Here is a 25078-nt window from a genome sequence, read left to right as displayed (position 1 = left end):
TACATTTTAATTTTTTTATTTTAATACCTTATTTTATTTTATTTTATTCTTTCTTTCTTTTTTTCTCCCTTTTCTTCTGAGCCATGTGGCTTAAAGGGTCTTGGTGCTCCAACCGGATGTCAGGCCTGAGTCTCTGAGGTGGGAGGGCCAAGTTCAGGATGCTGGACCACCAGAGACCTCCCGGCCCCATGTAATATCAATCAGCAAGAGCTCTCCCAGAGATCTCCGTCTCAACGTTAAGACCCAGCTCCACTCAACAACCAGCAAGCTCAAGTGTTGGACACTCCATGCCAAACAACTAGCAAGACAGGAACACACCCCCACCCGTTAGCAGAGAGGCTGCCGAAAATCATAATAAGTTCACAGACACCCCAAAACACACCACCGGACACGGACACGGTCCTGCCCACCAGAAAGACAAGATCCAGCCTCATCCACCAGAACACAAGCACCAGTCCCCTCCACCAGGAAACCTACACAACCCACTGAATCAACCTTACCCACCGGGGGCAGACACCAGAAACAACAGGAACTACGAACCCGCAGCCTGCAAAAAGGAGACCCTAAACACAGTAAGTTAAGCATAATGAGAAGACAGAGAAATACGCAGCAGATGAAGGAGCAAGGTAAAAACCTACCAGACCAAACAAATGAAGAGGAAATAGGCAGTCTATCTGAAAAACAATTCAGAGTAATGATACTGAAGATCCAAAATCTTGCAAATGGAATGGAGAAAATACAAGAAATACTTAACAAGGACCTAGAAAAACTAAAGAGCAAAGAAACAATGATGAACAACACAAGAAATGAAGTTAAAAATTCTCTAGAAGGAGCAAAATAACTGAGGCAGAAGAACAGATAAGTGACCTGGAAGACAAACTAGCGGAAATAACTACTGCAAAGCAGAATAAAGAAAAAAGATGAAAAGAATTGAGGACAGTCTCAGAGATGTCTGAGACAACATTAAACACACCAACGTTTGAAATATAGGGGTCCCAGAAGAAGAGAAAAAGAAAGGGACTAAGAAAATATTTGAAGAGATTATAGTTGAAAACTTCCTTAATACGGAAAACGAAATAATCAAGTCCAGGAAGCACAGAGAATCCCATACAGGATAAATCCAAGGAGAAACATGCCAAGACACATATTAATCAAACTATCAAAAATTAAATACAAAGAAAAAATATTAAAAGCAGCAAGGGAAAAGCAACAAATAGCATACAAGGCAATCCCCATGAGGTTAAGAGCTGATCTTTCAACAGAAACTCTGCAAGCCAGAAGGGAGTGGCAGGACATATTTAAAGTGATGAAAGGAAAAAACCCACAACCAAGATTACTCTACGAAGCAAGGATCTCACTCACATTCGACAAAGAAATTAAAACCTTTACAGACAAGCAAAAGCTAGGAAAATTCAGCACCACCAAACCAACTTTACAACAGATGTTAAAGGAACTTCTCTAGGCAGGAAACACAAGAGAGGGAAAAGACCTACAAAAATAAACCCAAAACTCTTAGGAAAATGGTAATAGGAACATACATATCGATAATTACCTTAAATGTAAATGGATTAAATGCCCCAACCAAAAGACATAGACTGGCTGAATGGATACAAAAATGACACCTGTATATATGCTGTCTACAAGAGACCACCTCACACCTAGGGACACATACAGACTGAAAGTGAGGGGATGGAAAAAGATATTCCTTGCCAATCGAAATCAAAAGAAAGCTGGAATAGCAATACTCATATCAGACAAAATAGACTTTAAAATAAAGACTGTTACAAGAGACAAAGAAGGACACTACATAATGATCAACAAATCAATCCAAGAAGAAGATATAATAATTGTAAATATTTATACACCCAACATAGGAGCACCTCAATACATAAGGCAAATGCTAACAGCCATAAAAGGGGAAATTGACAGTAACACAATAATAGTAGGGGACTTTAACACACCGCTTTCACCAATGCACAGAGCATCCAAAATGAAAATAAAAAAGGAAACACAAGCTTTAAATGACACATTAAACAAGATGGACTTAATTGATATTTATAGGACATTCCATCCTAAAACAACAGAATACACTTTCTTCTCAAGCGCTCAAGGAACATTCTCCAGGATACATCATATCTTGGGTTACAAATCAAGCCTTGGTAAATTTAAGAGAATTGAAATCGTATCAAGTATCTTTTCCGACCACAACGCTATGAGACTAGATATCAATTACAGGAAAAAAACTGTAAAAAATACAAACACATGGAGGTTAAACAATATGCTACTAAATAACCAAGAGATCACTGAAGAAATCAAAGAGGAAATCAAAAAATACCTAGAAGCAAATGACAATGAAAACACAATGACCCAAAACCTATGGGATGCATCAAAAGCAGTTCTAAGAGGGAAGTTTATAGCAATACAATCCTACCTCAAGAAACAAGAAACAACTCAAATAAACAACCTAACCTTACACCTAAAGAAATTAGAGAAAGAAAAACAAAAAACCCAAAAGTTAGCAGAAGGAAAGAAATCATAAAAATCAGATAAGAAATAAATGAAAAAGAAATGAAGGAAACAATCACAAAGATCAATAAAACTAAAAGCTGGCTCTTTGAGAAGATAAACAAAATTGATAAACCATTAGCCAGACTCATCAAGAAAAAAAGGGAGAAGACTCAAACCAATAGAATTAGAAATGAAAAAGGAGAAGTAACAACAGGCACTGCAGAAATACAAAGGATCATGAGCGATTACTACAAGCAATTATATGCCAATAAAATCGACAGCCTGGAAGAAATGGTCAAGCTCTTGGAAAAGCACAACCTTCCGAGACTGAACCAGGGAGAAACAGAAAATATAAACAGACCAATCACAAGGCCTGAAATTGAGAGTGTGATTAAAAATCTTCCAATAAACAAAAGCCCAGGACCAGATGGCTTCACAGGCGACTTCTATCAAACATTTAGAGAAGAGCTAACACCTATCCTTCTCAAACTGTTCCAAAATATAGCAGAGGGAGGAACACTCCCAAATTCATTCTACGAGGCCACCATCACCCTGATACCAAAACCAGACAAAGATGTCAGAAAGAAAAAAAACTACAGGCCAATATCACTGATGAACATAGATGCAAAAATCCTCAACAAAATACTAGCAAACAGAATCCAACAGCACATTAAAAGGATCATACACCATGATCAAGTGGGGTTTAGCCCAGGAATGCAAGGATTCTTCAATATATGCAAATCAATCAATGTGATAAACCATATTAACAAATTGAAGGGAAAAACCATATGATCATATCAGTAGATGCAGAAAAAGCTTTCGACAAAATTCAACACCCATTTATGATAAAAACCCTCCAGAAAGTAGGCATAGAGGGAACTTACCTCAACATAATAAAGGCCATATATGACAAACCCACAGCCAACATCGTTCTCAATGGTGAAAAACTGAAACCTTTTCCACTAACATCAGGAACAAGACAAGGTTACCCACTTTCACAGCTATTATTCAACATAGTTTTGGAAGTCCTAGCCACGGCAGTCAGAGAAGAAAAAGAAATAAAAGGAATCCATATCGGAAAAGAAGAAGTAAAACTATCATTGTTTGCAGATGACATGATACTATACATAGAGAATCCTAAAGATGCTACCAGAAAACTACTAGAACTAATCAATGAATTTGGTAAAGTACCAGGATACAACATTAATGCACAGAAATCTCTTGCATTCCTACACACTAATGGTGAAAAATCTGAAAGAGTAATTAAGGAAACACTCCCATTTACCACTGCAACAAAATGAATAAAATACCTAGGAATAAACCTATCTAAGGAGACAAAAAACCTGCATGCAGAAAACTATAAGACACTGATGAAAGAAATTAAAGATGATACAAACAGATGGAGAGATATACCATGTTCTTGGATTGGAAGAATCAACATTATGAAAATGACTACACTACCCAAAGCAATCTACAGATTCAATGCAATCCCTATCAAATTACCAATGGCATTTTTCACAGAACTAGGACAAAAAATTTCACAATTTGCATGGAAACACAGAAGACCCCAAATAGCCAAAGCGATCTTAAGAAAAATGGAGCTGGAAGAATCAGGCTCCCTGATTTCAGACTATACTACAAAGCTACCGTAATAATACTGTGGTACTGGCACAAAAACAGAAATATAGATCAATGGAACAGGATAGAAATCCCAGAGATAAACCCACGCACATATGGCCACCTTATCTTTGATAAAGGAGGCAAGAATATACAATGGAGAAAAGACAGCCTCTTCAATAAGTGGTGCTGGGAAAACTGGACAGCTACATGGAAAAGAATGAAATAGAACACTTCCTAACACCATACACAAAAATAAACTCAAAATGGATTAAAGACCTAAATGTAAGGCCAGACACTATAAAACTCTTAGAGGAAAACATAGGCAGAACACTCTATGACATAAATCACAGCAAGATCCTTTTTGACCCACCTCCTAGAGAAATGGAAATAAAAACAAAAATTAACAAATGGGACCTAATGAAACTTAAAAGCTTTTGCACAGCAAAGGAAACCATAAACAAGATGAAAAGACAACCCTCAGAATGGGAGAAAATATTTGCAAACGAAGCAACTGACAAAGGATTAATCTCTAAAACATACAAGCAGCTCAGGCAGCTCAATATCAAAAAAACAAACACCCAATCCAAAAATGGGCAGAAGATCTAAATAGACATTTCTCCAGAGAAGATATACAGACTGCCAACAAACACATGAAAGGATGCTCAACATCACTAATCATCAGAAAAATGCAAATCAAAACTACAATGACGTATCCCCTCACACCGGTCAGAATGGCCATCATCAAAAAATCTATAAACAATAAATGCTGGAAAGGGTGTGGAGAAAAGGGAACCCTCTTGCACTGTTGGTGGGAATGTAAATTGATACAGACACTATGGAGAACATTATAGATATTCCTTAAAAAAACGAAAAATAGAACTACCATACGACACAGCAATCCCACTACTGGGCATGTATCCTGAGAAAACCGTAATTCAAAATAGTCATGTACCACAATGTTCATTGCAGCACTATTTACAATAGCCAGGACATGGAAGCAAACTAAGTGTCCATCGACAGATGAACGGATAAAGAAGATATGGCACATATATACAACAGAATATTACTCAGCCATAAAAAGAAATGAAACTGAGTTATTTGTAGTGAGGTGGATGGACCTAGAGTCTGTCATACAGAGTGAAGTAAGTCAGAAAGAGAAAATCATATACCGTATGCTAACACATATATATGGAATCTAAAAAAAAAAAAACACAATGGATATACATAGGAAGTAGAAAACAAATGCATTGAATTTCACTTCTAAAATATCCTGATACTACTATGCAAATTGTTTATTTACGTTTTCCAAATACTATGTTTTCTACCATTTCACTTATATAAAAAGGGGGAAATCTGCTATCCAAACTTGAAGATTTACTTTCACAATTTCATGGCCCAATTTTGGAATAATTAAGATAATTTACTACTTTGTGTGGCTACTATTTGCTCAAAGATTCTAACTCCTTTTAGTGACATTTTTAAAAGTTGTGTTTAATGCAATGGGACCCTGTTCTCTTGTATTTTTGCTACCATCTCTACTATCATGTCAACTGGTCATCTAATGATACTCGAACTGGGTTTTGCTTGAACCAATCACACTTGAGGGATGGAGCATAGGAAAGACTATTGCTCACTACCTAATGCTTATTCTTAGTAACGTTCACTAATATTCATACCTCCTCTCTAAACCTTGTTCCATTTTTCAACCAATAATTTATTTTGATAAAATATAGAAAACTGTCCCAGTGATTCATGTTACTCATTACTTTAATAAATTATTCAACACAGAAATAACAAAAACTCTATGAAGTATAATCCAAATTGTGCTAAACACATCAAAATTAATAAATAGTTCACCCTTGATTTTTATTGTTTTAATTCAATTGCTGCTTAATTAGAGAAATGCCATTATTCAGACTACAGATCCCTATCACTATAAAAATCCAAGAGACTTTACATAAAACTATTATTAACTTTAGACCCAGTGACTGCTTTCTTCAATCTAACAATAATGAAAACTCAATCAGTATCTCAATAAAATTGAAAGTTGGGTTGCCCAAGATACAAACTTCAATGGGGCTACCAATAAATATGCACATGGTTTCCAAATTTTTCAGCATTTATTTAAATCCATTTAGAACCACTCTAATTTTACTTTGGTAGTTATTTGAGGGCAGATGATAGAAATTCAATTTAGTGAGATTATACATTCCAAAGAGAAGAAAATATATTAGCTTTGAGTTCCTTTTCTGCCTGAGACCATAAAGAGAAACAAATGATGCATGATCAAATCATTCAGTCATCATTATTTTGCACAGACCACCTTAAAATTGTTTGGACCATAGAACCCATGAGCACTTCAAGGAATTAGAGCCACAGAGAAGAAGAGGATCAAATACAGTAAGTTCACTTTCATACAGCTTGATTTATTAGCTCAGTCATATCAGCATGACTTTTGCCATTAAACTCAAAAAATTAATTTTGTTCAGTTCACCCCATAACTTTGTAATGTAAACAAAATTATAAAGTGTATCTTAATGACAAGTGATCCCAACAATAGTAGGTCACAATCACCATATTCATATATTTATTCATATGATTATAATCTAATCCTAACCAAATAATTAAGTTCTTTCTTTCTTGAAGTTCAGCAAATATTATGCAGAAGAACAAGAACCTGGGAAACTGGTGTGGAATATACTAAGTGAAGAGTAAATCATATACGGAAAAGTCAAATGTAGTCAGATACCTGTTTGGGGGCCATCTTATGATGAATACAGCAGGACCAGTCCCTGTAACTCAGAAGTGTGTTGTTCAGCTGTAACACCTTCTGCTGCACGCCAGGCAGAACTTAAACTTTTGAGCCTCCTACAATTTAACAGAAGTCAACTAGAAGCAGCTGTAACCTTCTAGGGCCTCTGGGACCAAGACAGAGGCAAAAATCAAACCAAGAAGATTTATCCAACCATGGTCTAGCTAAAATATTTACATGTTAACAACACACAAACAACCTGTAATTCTATAAGTAAGAATCTACCCAAGGAATGATCGCCCCCTCCAGAAGGCTTGGGTGTCATTGACTGAAAAAAAAAGCATAATTTCATTATTTCCCTTGTTTGGCTTTTGTTTGTTTTTCCTCTGTCATGGAGGCAGCAAAAACAAATATTTGGGGGGGCCAGTTTGGCTTGCATAGCAGCTGCACCAGTAGGACACATCATGGTGCATGATGAGATTGCCAAATGCTCATTGTTTAAATATGGCCCAATTTACTAGAGTCCAAGTTATAATTAGGTTTCTTCTTTGAATTTTAAAAAGAGTGAAGATACAAACTCTTAATACATATAATTAAGACTAGCAGCCTTAACCTAACAGGTTTTTAGAGACACTCTTACTGTCACTCTAAATACAGGTTTCCTGCTGAGAGCATAATTACAGTTTTTGTTGCACTTCATACTGTCTACCTCCTAGAGAGCTTACACTGTTTGTTATTAAAAAAAGACCTTGTCATATCGTGTTCACCTCTGCATATAATGTCTCTTATTGTTGCTGCTTACCTTTTATCTACTCTTTTGGTGTAAAGAGGGTGGGGGGGGGAAGGCTAATGAACTAGAGACTTAGTAAATTTTAACAAGTTGGAGTTAATAGGGTGTTTTGTCCCCTCTCCTTCCACCAAAAGGAGAGCTGTCTCCTCAATTCGATACACTTGCATTCTGAACCCATAGCTGCCTTTTCCTTATTAGACCTATAAACCAGGCTGGAATGAAAAGCAAACCCACAGAATCCTAACTACCTAAGCTAGGAGGGTGGGAAATTCCATTTCAAATTAAATAGCACAGTTTTAATCCATTAAACCTTTAGACTACATTTATATTCAACACTGAGGTGGTAGCCAAATCTTTTCTACTGATTGACAGCAAGTGCTTTGAACAGGTCTTGGGTAGCAAACTGCCTTTAGTTTCCAAAGAGATTCAATAAAACCGTAGTGCTTTTTTTTTTAAAAGAAGAACTTGACTTACAGGAGACATTTATTGGTGCTCTGATAACTACATATTTCCAGACATTTAAATAGAGTGGCAGCAAATGGATTTCTTCTTCCACATATTTACCATCCTCAGTATTAAAGTCACTATACAGTATTGGCAGTTTTTTAACCTGCTTTGCATGTCTCACCAGGCTGTGACACCTCATTATGTGTTGTAAACTGCTCTGACAAGTCTGCATCAAAAAAGACTGCTTTGCAAGGTGGGATTATTTTTCGCTATCATTTTTTAATCTGTTAAAGCTATAATCTATCTAAGAACTAAACACACAGTTGTTCACAAAACTCTGAGACTTAGAAAGAAAAAAATCACAAATAAGAATATTGGACCAGACAGGATTTGTTAACATCACTTTCTCCAAGGTACATTCAGCTATAATAATTTATTTGGGAGAAATAAAGTATTTCCAATGATGATCACATATAGTAAAATTTGAGTGTTTTTTAATATCCTGAAGCAAGAACTTGACTATGCTTTTCGACCAGCTATGTTTCCCCTCTATATGCCAGAAAGGTAAATTTCAACATTTTAGTGTATAAAATAATTTAGTGGAATGGTAATATAAATTATGAAAGACATAGAATGGAAAAATCAGGGAGTAGTTGAAAAAAGGGAATCGGTACACATTAATCTATACTGATAAAAAAAGAGTTCCAAGACACACTGATAAGTAAAAAAAGCAAACTGCAGAATAATATACTCAGTAAAATTTTAATAGCACTCAAACTCATGCTATTTACACATGCACAGTTATATATATTGATACATACGTAAAAGAAGGTCTGGAAGGATACACATCATATTGATAACATTGGTTACCTCTGGTATAGAGAGTGAGATTAAGAGGCTACATTCATTTCCTATTGCCACTGTAACAAAGTACCACAAACATAATGGCTTTAAGAAAAAAGAAAAACAAAAACGTGAATTTATTATCTTACAGTTCTAGAGGTCAGAAGTCCAAAATCAGTCTCACTGGACTAAAGTCAAGGTGTTGGAAGGGCTGGTTCCTTCCGGGGGCTCTGAGGGGAGAAACTATTTCCTTGCCTTTTTCAGCTTCTAGAGGCCACCTGCATTCCTGGGCTTGTGGCTCCGTCCTTGAATCAATCCAACCTCTTGCTTCTATCATCACATCTATTACTGACTTTGATCCTCCTGCCTCCCTCCCATAAGGACTCTTGTCATTACCTTGGGCGCATCTGGATAATCCAAGATTATCTCCCCATCCCAAAATCTTCAACCAAGTTCCTTTTACCATGAAAGGTGACTATGCATGGGCCCCAGGATCAGAACATGGACATCTCTGGGGAGGCTGTTACTCAGCCTACCACAGAGACCAAAAAGGACTTCGCTTCTTTGCATAGGGTTTAAATTGTACAATTAGAATGCATTTATATATTAATTATATAATTTACATAATTTAAAATAAAAACAAGAAAGATAATTTCATTTCTCACTTTTAAAAATGTTTGAGGTAGCTAGAAAAAGGTCACACCTCCTCCAGATATTTAGTTCTTCTCTTTTTATTTTTTCTTGCCCCTCCAAATTCCTATTCTTTCCCCTTCTACACTCTTATTTCCTGGTTCTGTACCTATATTACAAGATTCCATACCCATATTACAAGGTTCATAATCACATTTCATATTCTCCCCTGAAAATCTTACCCAATCTGAATTGTGGCACATTTAGGCTAAGTAAAACTACACATAGGATAAAGAATATGTCTTAATGCATTAAAACATGTTAATTGAGCCCCTACTGAAAGGAAATATGCAGAGAACTAGAGATACAGATATTAAAAGCCCCATCTCTTGGAGAGTTCACTATCTAGTGAAAAAGATAGATATGCAAACAAATACTCACAATATCATGAGGTAGCGTTACAGCAGTATGCACAATGGGCTATGGAAACCTGACAGAGAGAGAAATTAGTTCTCCTTGAAGTGCCAGGTGATGATGGGGGGGGAGGAGGAGGTGGTTGGGGAAGAATTAGTAGAGGAGGGCCTATCTGATCTGGACCCTTCTGAATGTCTCCATATTTTCCACCATAAACTGGGTTGTCAGCCCTCAGCTCTGCTGAAGGGTCACTCATCCCTATAATCCTGGTCAACGTGGCATGTCTGCTGATATTCAACTCACTTGCATTCCATATCCTTTCCACTCAGGGTCTCAGAAACTCAGCGTCTTAGAAACACTTAACTCCAGCAGTCACTCTGTTCGTCCATGCTGCCCCACTGAGTATAGTGGGTGATAGAGGAGCCTTCCAGGGAACTGAAAGCCAGATTCCAAATCAAGAGGGGGCAAAAGACCCCTTATATCCTTAGGCTTCCTCTTATTTACCTGGATGGTTCCAATGGTAGAGGAAAAAAAATAAGAATTTGGACATCTGCCTTCCTCTACCTCTCTCTGTCTCACTCCTTCTCTCTCCTCGTCTTTCCAATGTAACCGCCTTCCCTATTGGGCAGCAAGGATTATGGCCACGCTTTAATAGACTTTAATCTTCTCCAGACTTTCAGAGAAACTGTATCATATGTCTTCTTGTCTTGGTTCTTTATATGCTCAAATTTTAGAGAACTTCTAAGGCTGGCTTTCAGCCTAGTGCTTTGCTAAACACATCAAGTACCAGCTCCTTCCTGACCTGTCTGTGGTGTTGTTGCCTGTATCCTTCTGAGGCAGAAGGCTGTAAGGCAACATGATTTACTGGATGATGGATGGCTCACGCAACCCATTCCAACTGCCTTCCAACAACACTAGGTGTTCAAAACCTAAAATCTACATTTCCCAGACTCCCTTGTAGCTAGGGTTCTGGGTGAGATCTAGGTTCTGCCCATCGAATGCACTGGCACACACTTTGTTTCACACTGAGCTCTATGGGGAAGGAGGTCGAGTGCAAGGCTGGCAGGAACCGTGGCAAAGAAAGCATGTTCTGGAGCTGGCAGTTGTTGAAGTGGCTCTCTGATTTGGCCATTTGTTGATGCTAAATTACCAGAAGTGGTAAAGTTCTGAAGCAGACAGCCAGGCTGGTGAGAACTTCCTAACCAAGAAGGGACGCAGTTCGCTCAGCAGCCTGGGGCTTTAGAAATTATTCTTGGAAGCTGATTCACCCTTCCCAACAATTCTTTAAGCTATCTTCACACTTAAATGATTTGTCCTTACACTAGGTAGATTAGATTCTATTTTATGCAACTAAGAATCCTGACTAGTATGTGTGTGTGAATGGGGGGAGAGGGTTGAAATGTTTCCATTTAATATTGAAAAATATTGCCCCCCCATCATGTCTAATTTGAGCCTAATGGGAGCCCAACATGTATTGGGTGACTGATATTCCACTTCTGGATAAGGTTACAAATAAAAGATCATTCTTCAAGCATAGCATAATTTCAATTTTTCTGGCTTTTTCTTCTACCTGCCTCTATTCAACTTTTACAGAATTTGTACTTACAGTCTCCATGCAGGGCCTCCTCCCTTATCACCCTTAGCCTGTTTTTTGGGGAGGTAAGGGGAGGAAGGGGTTGGGGTTCTGAAGACCTTTATTAGGAGAGAGAGGTAGAAGGCCCTTCAGTGCTGTCCAATCTAGCCTTTATAGGAGACTTCTGTCCATTTGGCTCCTTGTGACTCTTCTGAATGACTTAGAACTTTATGGGATGAAGGGCTAAAGTGACTGGTATCCACAAACTTCCACCACTCAAAGCTGGAACTCACCTTAGAGATTACTCATTTCAAGCCCCTGTTTTGTTGGTAAAGATACTGATGTCCAAGGTTATAGAACCAATAAGCGGAGAACCCAGAAGAAAACTCATATTGGTAGGCTCTAAGCCCATTGTTATTTTTACCACACCAGCTAAAGACCTGGGTGAATGAATTTAAGAAACTAGTTCTAGCCAGTGGATTGAACTCTCTAGATCTCCATCCAGCCCACTTTACTCTTTTATAGATCCCACCTGATCCCTGTAAGCACTTCATTTTGTGAGCCTTGACTGAAAAGATTCCTACATAAAATATTTCAGTGAACAAAACTCCTTTGGTAAATCAAATCACTCATTCTCTAGATTTAAATTTTGTAGTTTGATACTCCTAAAAGTAGAATCCACCTACGAAAGGGGCTTAAAACAATGTAGAAAGGGTGTAAAAATATTTTTAACGTAATCTTTTATCATTATCTATTCCAGCTTATAGTTTAAAATGTACTGAGTTTGCTCTTACGGATAGATCATACATAACAAGGGCTCTCCAGAACTGAGAAGCTTTTCCTACTGAACCAGGAAGATAATGCCCCCCACTGGTAAAGCCTGCCTTGTCTTCCACCTGGAATAGCATCACCAGTTTTGTCATCCCCAACGGCACTATTGTGACACATCTCATTAATTTTTACAGGGTCTTGACCCATAAGAATAAATGGTCTATGCTTCAATGTCTAAGTATGCACATAAAGAGAATAGGGATTAACTTAAGTGCTATATATGTAATCTTGGGTCCAAGAAAAAATATATATGCTGAAAAGATATAAATTTCTTGAGGTGGTTATTTATTAAGCTTCCAAGCAAATATAGTGTAGCATAAGACACTCCAAATCTTTTCAGAAGAAAAGTATAAAATACTACCAAGTATTACTGATTGTTTCTTAAACATAATGTCCTTATTCTAGCCCCTTCATGCTAGTGTATTCCTAGTTTATTTTAACTGCACCTATCTGTGGATGGGAAGCTCAAAAAGAAAGCAGTTAAATAGTTCATAATCTTCTCCCCAGTGAGAAAATCAAATCCTAAAATATTCCAAAAGTCAGAATGCAATAAAGTTGGTTCTGTGGCCATAATTAGATAACTGTTCATGAGGGAAAAGTATAGCCAAGCCACAATGACTCATATTAAAAACAGATACCAAAATTGAAAAAGAAAATATATATATATCCACAAATCAGATCCTAGCTCCAAAATATTAAGCATTTTTTCCAAATAACCTCTTTTAACGAACTCTAACAATTAAGCAAATCAATCTGCACTGCAGCACCTATACTCTTCTAGAATTTTATTTCTGGAAGTGAGTCAAGAGAAAAATGAAACAATAAAAGTTAAAATTTATTGAGTTTTTGCTAAATGCTAAGTGCTTTAACTGAGTTATCTAATTTCATCCTCATAAGAACTATTATCATAACCATTGCTGATGATGGAAAAAAGGCTTGGGATATTTAAGTGAACTCTCCAAGTCCATTCAGATAGTAAACTATGGACCCAGTCTTACTTCTCCAGAGCCCAGGCTCAGAATCACTATCCTTGACTGCCACCACTGGGAGCAGTTTCATTCTATAGGATTCTTCCAGGACAACAGCTATTTTAAGAAACATTCTGGCTTGGGGATTATAAGATTTATCAGAAAAGACCTAACAAAGTTTGAGTATTTTTGTATAGATAAACTTCCACTGGGTATGCAAAACTCTTACTGTTTGCCTTCACTGAAAAAGGCTGCAAGACTGTAGTTAGATCAGAATCCTTTCCTGAAATTCTCCTGTTTATTCCTAATACAGAGGTTCCCACCATAAAAAGTGATAAAAGTAGAACTTGGAATGGGAACATACGGTTGTGAGGCACAATAGTTGGAGAGGATTCACGATGGATGCATATGCTGACTAGGCCCAGAAGGCTAAGGAAGATCAAGGATGTGAGAACTTAATACTCCACTCTCGTTTTTAAACAAACTTTAAGAGGCAATGGTGACTGCATCTTCAAAACAAAAGACTCAATAAATAAAGGAATAATGTTTGACACAGTGGAATTCTACACATGATGTTCTAAACTTTTGCTATTCAAAGTATGGTTCATAGACCAATTAACTGCATGGCATTTCAGAGTTTGCTAGATATGCAGAATCTGGGATCCCACCCCAGACCTACTAAACCAAAATCTATATTTTAACAAGATCCTGGGGTGATTTGTATGTACATTAAAGTTTAAGAAACACAGCTGTAAACCACAAGTAGATCACCAAAACAATGAGGCTTATATGTTTTATATTTAGAAAAACACCAGTGTTTTAAGCTACTTTCGAGAAGATAAATATCATTCTGAAATGTCCTCGTTTATAAGATGGAGATGGTAATATTTGCTCCTCAGGACTGTTATGAGGGTTAAAATAAACATATATAAAACCTATACTTTCTAATCCCACAAGGGAAAAACTGTGTTTTTTTCATCTCTATATCCTTTGCCCTTAGCATAATTGTTCTATACATTTTCCATATTCAATAAAAATGTGTTAAATAAATTAATTAACACTTGGGTCAAGAGGCTTTCAGATACTATCAAGTACACTTTGAAATGGATGACTATGTGACCATGGGTTAGGTCTGTAGACAAAATATGCTGAAACAGGGGAGCACTTTTCAGATTAAAATGTGCATACTCATTTAGTTACAAGATCTTTTCACTGTTAAAGAATTAAGAATGGTAATACAATGGTGAAACTTAAGTTACAAAATGTATTTGTCATAGGAACTTAGATTTATCACTCATAATGACCTCACTAACCTTGTGTTAATTTAATTCAGTACCAAATGTACTGTGGAGATTCTGTTATTAGTTACAACACTAGTTTTCTATTGACAGACTCAAATTATGTAATGAGTTAATGAGTTCATCTAAAGATTGAAGTCCAAACATAGTTCAAAGCCTCAATCTTCCATACCCTCAAGAAGCATAGAGTCTAGTGAGGTTAGAGACGTACGTAATTAGCAGTTAGAATGAAGAAAATGTCTTAAGGCAGGATGTTCTAAAGAATGATGGCGGAAGCAACAAAGGAGCTGCCCCAGGCTGCTGAAAGGCTTCAGAGAGAAGAGGCCGAGCTAAGACCTGAAGGATGAGCAGTGTGACAGGGGGACTAATGGGGATACGGTACCACATGGAAGAGGAGAGAATGCAGCCTGTTCAGGGAGCCACCAACTAGCTCAGTATTTCCGGAGTGTAAAGAAGGACAGTAGCAGGAAGAAAACAGGGACAATATCATGATTGCCTTTCATGCCACACATGAATTTTACTTTTCAGTCATTAAAAGAATTTGAGCAGGGAAATTAATATGATCACACTTTCATTTGGGACTGGCCAATTTGGCAGAAGTGAGTCTGATGGATTTGGGGAGAGAAGAGGAATGGGCATACAGAATGAGACTAGAGATTGGCAGACAGGTACAGAAATTAATGCATTAGCTGATATGGTGGCTTGAACTGAGTCAGTGATAGTCAGAATGGAGAAAAGAGGATGAAACAAATTTAAGAGATATAATTAATTGAATTTGGACACTGACTGAATCTGATGGTTTTCTAACCGTCAAGAGAAGTGAATTCATTTTCAGTTTTAGCATGTATACTCAATGTCCTGTTACAAACAAATTTTGGAATATAAGGATGAAACTGATAGGTTTAGACTTAGGCATAAGGTTGGATATTGGTGCCATCCTCTAAGATAAGGAATATAGGATGAGGAGTGCCACTTATACAGTTGAGGGCATGTTGATCTTGAACTGCCGGTGGCTCATCTAATAGTGTCTGATTTCCTTTCAAACTGAGAGTCAGTTGTAATTGTGAGTCAAGTCCTAATCAAAGCAAACTGGGACTCTGCTGTCCAACATGAGCTCACCAAGAATAAACTGTTGTGGAAATCACAATATCACGGATAATAATCACGGATAATAATGGTATAATCTCCCTCTGCCAGGTTTGTGCAAGACCAGGAAACAAAGCCTGGTCCAACCTGGGATTTCAAGGGATTGTGTGGGGCTGGCCCAGATCTATAGGTGTGTCATAGCACAGAATATATTTGTGTCTGAGTCCAGACATGGAAACCAGGGACGAGATTAAAAATCAACACCAAAAGAAGCATAGATCAAGTAAGAGAAAAGCCCAAAAAATGAAACGGAATATTCTGAGTTTGGAGGCCAATTCTTTCATCTCTTGCCATTTGTGCTTTTTCAGTCTCTAACATTGGGGCCCTGATGCAATGATTCTCCAAATTGGCTACCCACTGGATAAACCTTGAGAGCTTTTCAAAAACACTGATCCTCAGCTCGGTGATTTGTGACCATCTAGAGGGGTGGGATAGGGAGGGTGGGAGGGAGATGCAAGAGGGAAGAGATATGGGGATATATGTATAGCTGATTCACTTTGTTATAAAGCAGAACACACCATTGTAAAGCAATTATACTCCAATAAAGATGTTAAAAAAAAAAATACTGATCCTGTCTTCACATTGAAAACTTACATTTAATTGGTCGCAAGTGGGAAAATACCATCCTAGTACAATACGACCCTAGTAGATTCTCAATCCTGGCTGCACGTTAGAACTTCTGGAGCTTCTGAAAAAGACCATGCCTAGGTCCCATTTCTCAGAGATTCTGATTAATTTCTGAGGTGAGGCCCTGACATGAGGTGTTTTTAAAAGCTCTCAGGTGATTCTAATATGAATCCAGAGTTCAAAACCACTGCCAATTCTCCAAAGCAAAGAGATTTTACATTTTCCCCACTTTTTTCAAAACAACTTTCCCCAAACCCACCCTTAACTATAACCACATCTTTTACCTAACTTAGACTATGAAAGTCTAATATAGTCTCCATCATCTTTTCTCTTCTTCTTCTCTTCCATCCCTTGGATTTTGATCAAGAAATGTCTATCATCTTAATCTCACCACCACCCTCATTTGGTTACTGAAGATAAAGATAATAGAACTATCTCCCCTTCTCCAGATCACAACCATGTGAAGTCTCTCTCACTTCAAAAATGAAAAATAAAACAACCTCCCCAAAACTTTGTTGACTCTTGAGACAACTCTCCATTGTTTTCCTTCCCTTCAAAGCCAAACTCTGATGATAAGGTCTCTGTAGGACCAGGATTGATGTAGTGATTCCTGATCATTTCTAACAACTAGAGAAGTGGGAGAATCTGAAGAGAAATATTCTGCTCCAGAAACTCTACTCAGGTCCCAGAATAAGAGCCCTCTAATTTGTACTAAGCAGAATCAGAGGTGGAAATCCAGCATTTTTTGTACAAAAGGAAGGACTTTCATGTATTACATAAGGACAAAGAATTAGTCTGAAAAGTATATAAATTTTTATAATATAAAACTATAAAAGATAGGAAAGCAAGTTTCAGGCATTTTCACACCACTAATACTGTATTATTTAGTAAAACTTTTGTTATAACTCTGATGCAAAATATGTGGTCCTAACAACACTGTAGGTCAAATATACTTCAATAAAAAAGACTTCCATGGTGGTCCAGTGGTTAAGACTTCCACTGCAGGGGGTGCGGGTTCGATACCTGCTCGGAGAACTAAGATCCCACATGACACAAGGCGTGGCCAAAATATATATATATATATATATATATATATATATATATATATATATATGTAGTCCATGCTTGTAAATTTGGTTCAACAGTAGCTAGGCACAATTGAAAGAGTAAATAAGAATTATTATTGAATTATTGGTCATTGTATAATATGACTTTAGAATGAATTTACTGGTAATGAAAGTAATTACATGATACATTTCAGTAGTTTCTGGGGACAATAAAAATGACACTCTTACAAACAGCCAAATGGGTAAAAATGACAATCATATTGGTTCAAAGTAAATAGGAGTAACTCCAAGGACTGGAGTAAGGATCTCACAAAAAAGTCCACTCATCTCTCCTGAAAGAGGTAGCAATATCTCTGCTTCACTAGACTTGAATACTAAATCAATTAACTTAAAAGAAGAAAGATACAAGACTGGGAATGTTTTAGTTACATACTCTGCCCCATCGCACACTGGCACCCATGGGGATTTCAAGATCTTACCCCCTTTTCCACCACCATTGTCACCATCAACCTCAACACATGTATAGACAATTTCACATCCAGCAAGTAGAGCTCAAACATGTATCCAAGAGTACTGAGGAGCAAGTAAAAATCTCTGGGTGGAGAATGAAGAGAGTAAAAGTAACTCTTTATCTTTTATGTCCTCCTTGGAAACCTGAGTGGGAAAGCTAACAGAAACCCATAAGAAGAATAAAGAGTGTGGCTTAGTTGGCTCTACTTTAGTCTGAGGTAAGAATTCCTTGAGGATCCTGCATGGTCCAATCCAGTTTACCAGGATAAAGAAGCAGATAGACTTGGCTAAAACAGCAAGATTTGGGCATTTGCCTGGAGCAGATCTGAACATACTACCTAGAAATCAAATGATTCCAATGGTTACTTTCAAGATTTAGATATGTGAGGCCTTGTACATCTAAGTTCTCAAGTAACACCGTGACCTCTTGAAGGCCAACATAATTATTTGCTTATTAATCACTCAATAATCATTTGCTGAAATGAAACTTTTGGCCTTAGTTTGCTTGGTATGCCATAGTTAGTAAAATCTGATTTAAAAATTTGTGGAAGAATAAAAAAAAATGGCCTTTGAAAAAATCAAATATTGCATAAATGTAAGATATTCCTACTATTAACTGGAATATGAAACCATAACAGCCCTACTGTACATCCCACCAGGCCGTCTGCTTGTCAATTCACCAAGCTTCATTACGAAACTAACAGATGGGCAATGTAAAAAAACTGACATTGGAAGATCTTGGTCTTTCCCCTTTGGCATCCTGCCCTCAGGCCCACAGTGCGGCCCTTAAATCCATCTCCCCAAGAGACTACCAGAAATGCTTGTGTGGTCAAACTGATTCTGCCACTGGTATCATTCCATCCAAAGCTCATTAGCTTTACTTTTCCCTTTAGATTTGTGGGTTAGAGTTTTATTTGTTGCATAATAGAACACACTAGCAGCTTGTATTTTTCTTTATCCCTTGGCAATGAATCAGCAATGTATCCATTACAGTTTCTTTATAAAGATTAAGGGATGGTTCACTGTATGTCCTTAGACTTGGTTGTCATTCTAAACATTTATTAATTACTCTAATTATAATAACATACTAGCTAAGATAAAATAAAAATAAACTAATGCTTTAGCTTCAGCTCTAAAAATCTAGACCTGCACTATCCAATATGGTAGCCTCTAGACACATATGGCTATTGAGCACTTGAAATATGACTAGTCTGAACTTGAGATGTGCTGTAAGTGTAAAATGCACACCAGATTTCAGAGATTTAGTACAAAAGGAGAATTTTGAATCTCAATCATTTTTTAAATTGATTATGTGTTGAAATGGTAATATTTTTATTATATTGAGTAAAATAAAATATATTCTTAAAATTAATGCCAACTGTTTCCTTTTATTTTTTACTGTGGTGACCGGAAAATTTTAAATTATATATGTGGTTTACTTCTATTAGACAGCTTTGATCTAGATGCTCAAAGAGTCTTTCTAGAGATTTTCATTCTCAATGACCCTGAACTGTCTTGTTAATTTAATTAATTTGAATTCACTGTTTCTTACAGGCTTGTTTAAAATTGTTTATTACCTTACTCTAGAGTTGACAAGAATATAAAAGATATATAAAACTAATTAATGACCATTAATCCTGTTTAAATGGCACTGACCTTGACCTTCCAAGAGCTTGGGAAGTCCTTTATACACCTGCATTAATAGCTTTGTGTCATGCCAAGTGATACCAAGTGCTGAACCAGAAATATTCTAATGCCGTTCTTGCCTAGAGGTGACTTCCTCAACCTGGAGCTCCACTGAGCATAATAAACAGGAAGGACACATAATAGCCCATGCACTGATATATGTGTTGTGCAAATGTCACAGTGCTTTTTTTCCTAAACATCTTGAAATATAAGAAATTAGAAAAGTAGATTTGTTCCTAGTACTTGTGATTTATTCTCACTCAGCTTTCAATATGTATGTAATGTAATGTATGCATGATGTTTGACCACCTATTCAGACATCAGAGGTATTTTAAAAATGGGTGACCACTGTATTTGTGGCCTATAAAAATTTCTTTTTCTTTAGGAAACTAAGAGATATAATAAGAGATGAAAAGGTGTAGCATAAAAAAAAGTTCACCAATCACCACTTGGTGCCACTAGTTTCACCACTGAATAGAAAAGCAAGAATCATAAGAAAACAGCTCAACATAAGAAAATAGCAATGTCCTTCTGATCTAGAATGTATAGCAAGGGCTTTATTAAATATCACTGAGTCCAAAGGAAGTACAGGCCTAAGATGAGCCATTTGTGTAGAGGAAATAGGAGTCTGCACAATACCAGAGAGCACGCAAGAGAGAGAGAGAGCTGATAAAGACACAAAAAAATAAGCTGTATTAAGAAAATTGTTCTGTATAATTTGCCTACCCTTCACTAGGGAAGTGTATTCTATAGCTGTGACAGGATGTTCAAAACGGGAGAAAATTTTTTCTCTCCAACACAACAGCTTCTAACAACAAGAAATTTAATAACAAGAAATCATTCAATGGATTTAATAATGCAAAGATAGTGAATGTAGATTTATGTAATCTTTAAAGATACCCATGTTAAAAAAAATCTCACAAAGAAGGAAATGAAGAGATAACTAAAGACTGCTCATCATTTAGGTACAGAAACATTTAGTATTATTCTTAGTTCACTTTTAAGCTTCCCATTTTCCAGATAGACAAACCAAAGCACTGAATTTAGTCTACTTGCCAAAATTAAAAATAGCCTGTGAAAGTAAATTAATTTCCAATTGATTTTTTTAAACTAATTTCTCTGGCAGTTCTTTCTCCCCACATCCTGACTGTAAAACTGCTCTTCTTAGTACAATATGAATGGCTTTTAAGAGACCTAACATGAAGGAAACAATCGAGAGTTCACTATGTAGATGGTCCTTGAAACATGTTCAACTTTTAAAACATTGTTCCACAAAATCACGCTAAACTCTTCCCCCAAACTGTGACTATTAAATAATAATGATACATCCTTTAAAACATTCTATAAAATGTATACAACCATATAGTTTTTAAAAAATCAAAAGGGATATATCATAGACATTTCCTTCTCAGTACTTTATTTTTTAATCTACATAGTTTGCTACTCTATGAATGTGCCATAGTTTCCTCAACCATCACCATATCAGTGGCTATTTATTTAGGTTATATATAATTTTCCATTATTACAAACAATACTACAGTACTATCCCTTGGCTTATACTCTGCAACTTATATAAGGATTTCAGATGAAAAAATTCCTAGAGGTGGGATTTCTGAGCTGAACATTATTACATTTTGGGGGCTTTTTGCAGATATCGCAAAAATTACTTTCTAAACTACTTGGGCCAATTAACATTCCCACCAGAAATAAATGAGAGGGCCTGTTTCCCCATACCCTCACCAACACTGAGTATTAATAATTGTTTTAATCACACCTGACAGGAGGGGAAGAACACATCTCAATTTTGATTCCATTTGGATTTTTTTAACAAATCAAAGTTGAGAGCTTTTTTTTTCTTTTTAAGTTTATCTTGTATTCTCCACCCTCCTGTTTAATTGGTCTTTCCTGCCATCTTTTCTTTTCCTTGCCATCTGTTAAAAAAGAGAATAATAATAGTAAAGTTCTCTGTCTTGAGACTTACAGGGTATATTTGAAAACATTCATCTGATTCTAGGAATTGACAAATATAATTCAGTGCTGAATATACTATGAATTCCTGCATTTTTCTAACATCTTTGGTTTAGCCTTTCATCAAAGCAGAAATCAGTCTTATTCTACATAATGTTCCCTAGGAATAAGAAACATTTTAATTTGGTCTGTATTCAGCAAAAATTCAAAACTTTCAATATTATCCAATTTAAAATTTCAGCTCACTATTTATGTGATTTTCTCTTCAAACAGTTTCTGTCTTTCATGAACATAGACTCAAACCCAAAGAGAGATTAGTTTCATAAATTTATACTTCAAAGGGAAACAAACAAAAAACAAGAGAAGTGCTTCAAGATTGCCATGGAAATTGACATTCCTACCGTGCATCTTAAGGACAACATGTGAGAGCTTTAGTAAAGCCTTTGAAGTTTTAAAATGCATCAAATTAAAAACCACATCCATTAAAAAAAAAAACGCTTCTGACATTAATTCTGTCAACATCTCCCGGGGGGAAGAAGATGGTTTTTTTTAAGATATAAACACAGTTGGGGATAAAGATATTTTCTTTATAGAGACTATCTAAAAATCTCATTGTTGGATATTAATGTTAAGATAAAAGTAAAAGCAGATTTGTGCCAGCAGACATAACAGGAGAGTGAGCTACAAAGAGAAAATTTTCAGATTGCAAGAAACTGTAGTGCTTACAGAGTATCAAGTCTTGAGGATTTGAAGGCAACTTTAAAAGATAGCTAGTTCAACCACTTATCCATCTAATGCTTAAATCTCCACGGGAGATTGGTCAAATGTTCATTCACTCAATGTTTAAATACATGCAATGATAGAGAATGCATTACCTGCTAGCCCAGCCCATCTAACCTCTGGACAGATTAGTAAGTCCTTCTTGGTATTTCCTGCTGAAATTTGTTTTCTTATACTTAATGTTTAATGATCCCACTTACACAATGGCAGTACACGGGAACTCTTGGTTGGCTAATTCTACATCCGTTCCCAACGCCCTCTTCCTTTCACCTTCTACCATACAGGTGAAAAAACTACTCACTTTTTCTGGTCTCCATTGCAGCTAAAGGTTGCCACCGGAACTCAGTTATAGCTAATGAGACATAAGAAAAGTTTACATGGGAGTTCTGGAAATGCTTTTTTCATCCATTCCCTCTTCTTTCTGCCCTGAGCATAAACTTGGTAAGCCACAATTGCTACTTGCAACCAGGAATCACAGACACTGGCCCTCACATTCCTGTACCACTGAACACTAGCAGCCACCGACCTTCAATCCTAACGGATTTTAACTCAGGGTTTCTGATGCCTGCACCTGAAGATAACCCTATTTAGCACACATACCATATGATCACACTGAAAGGTCAAATACTTACTCCACTTGATAACACCCTGTATATTAACAGAGAGAAAATATTTTAATTAACTGGTTCAGCCAAACAGATTGGATATACTCTCACTCAATCGTCAACAATCTAGAATGTAGTATAATATTACAATAATTTAAAACTATTAGTTAGAGTACAGCCAAAAGTAAGAGAACTTGGTAAATGGAAGTTAGGGACCTTTGAATTCTGATGGAAGACCACTGTAAACAACTGATTCATTGTTCTTGGTCAATTCCTTCTCTTTTCTATCTTCTCTTTCTATTCCTTCTTATCTCACCTCCAAGTTCACATTAAATTAAGATTTCTAAACCCTGGAAAAGCCTGATAGAATAATCCAATTTGTTTTTTCTTTTTTTTTCTTCAAGTCTATCAGGAATGTCAGTTTTCTGCAAATTACTTGCAGCCATAGCTTAATCTCAAAAAAGAGCACTGAATTTCAGCTTTCCCAGGATCATCAAATTTGAGCCTCAAGTTGCAATGTGATTTAGAGATACTGATCTGCTATAATCTTTTTAAACTAACAGCAAAACGTCCCAGAAGAAATATGTCTAAAACTTTGACCCATTTTTCTAGCTTTACTTAATGTATATTACCAATAATGTTATACAATAATTAATGTAAGTAGTCTCTTACAGGAATTAAAAAATCTTAACTTCGCCCATAATTCACATCCAACCCAATCCTTTTTAAGAAAGACTATAATTGTATTATTATAAAATGTTGATTTTTATCAATTCCATTTCTGGATCAGTCACAGGACTGATCATATATCTCCCATCAACTTCAAAGAAAACTTCTAAGGATGATAGTACAGCAGTTACGAGAATAAACTTGGGTAAAAGTAAGACCTTACTTTTGAATTTGGATTTTGCCGCTTATGAACTGATTGATGTGGGGCAAATTACTTAACCCCACTTATACTCATCATCAGTAAAAAGAGAATAATTAAACCTACCTCACTGGTTTACTATGGAGATAACTTTAAGATATGTGTGTGTGTGTGTCTGTGGGTATGTACGCCACATGTATATATGGTTTAGCATCATCACCAGCACATTAAGTGTTCAATAAATGCTTTGCTATTATCATTCCTAAAATAATTATTGGTACCCTTTGGTATCCCTTTGGTATCCCTCAGGGTTTGATTTTCCTAAATTCTTTCTTTTGATTTTCTGGAATGATTCAAAATCATGGAATATCTAGCATGAGTATAAATTATTTTCATATTTATATAACTTCATATAGTTTTTAAATATATATATTTAAAAACTATACAGTTTTAAAATCTCTGAACCACTGCCCATCCTTCTGTAGAAATAGAACTTATGTGGTTTGGAGAGAGATTTTAAAAAGACAGAAATGGTAAAGAGGTAGAGATAGAGCCCCCTAACATTAGAGGGATGCCTAAGTTTGTGTTTTCCCAGGAAAATACCCTGAAACAAGGATTTGAGTGCAAATAGCTTTTTTGGGAAATACTGGGAATAATGTTATGAAAGTAAGGAAAAGAAACAAAGAAGGATGCCTTATCAACCCAATTAAGTGAGCTAATCTCACTCAGGAGACTCTGGGAGCCAGTGCAAAACATGCACCTTCAAATTATGGCAACCAAGGGGCAAAGGAGCTAAGGTATTTACACCCCAACTCCTGAGGCCATTAGCTGAGGACTGCTCCAGGGATTGCTCATTCCCTGGCACTTCTGGCCTACTGATCATGGATCATAGGTGTGGCAGTTTTCTGTAGTGCTGGGGAAAAAGAAATCAGACACTGAGATGCAAATACTGGGAGATGGAAGCCAGAAGGAGCCCAGTGAATGATCAGAAGGACAGGAGGAAGGGGGCACTGACGGTGCGTGCTTCAGGGCACCAAGCACCAAATCAAACCAGAGGAACGAGAGCTAACACCAAGTCACGTCTTACAACAGGATAAATACCAGGAGTAAAAATATTACACCAAAGGAATCTGAGGAGAAGCAGCAA

The 25078-nt window shown here is 36.6% G+C and overlaps 1 protein-coding gene across 1 annotated transcript in view; it reads right to left on the bottom strand.

The window, feature by feature from the left end:
- Positions 1–25078, bottom strand: part of LYPD6 (LY6/PLAUR domain containing 6) — a 404935-nt gene that overhangs the window by 144144 nt on the left and 235713 nt on the right. The window lies entirely within an intron of this gene.

Source organism: Balaenoptera physalus, assembly GCF_965194825.1.
Source record: "Balaenoptera physalus genome assembly, chromosome: 6".
Classification (NCBI taxonomy): Eukaryota; Metazoa; Chordata; class Mammalia; order Artiodactyla; family Balaenopteridae; genus Balaenoptera; species Balaenoptera physalus.
The sequence above is the reverse complement of the archived record's forward strand: the minus strand, read 5'-3'. Positions and strand labels throughout refer to the sequence as shown.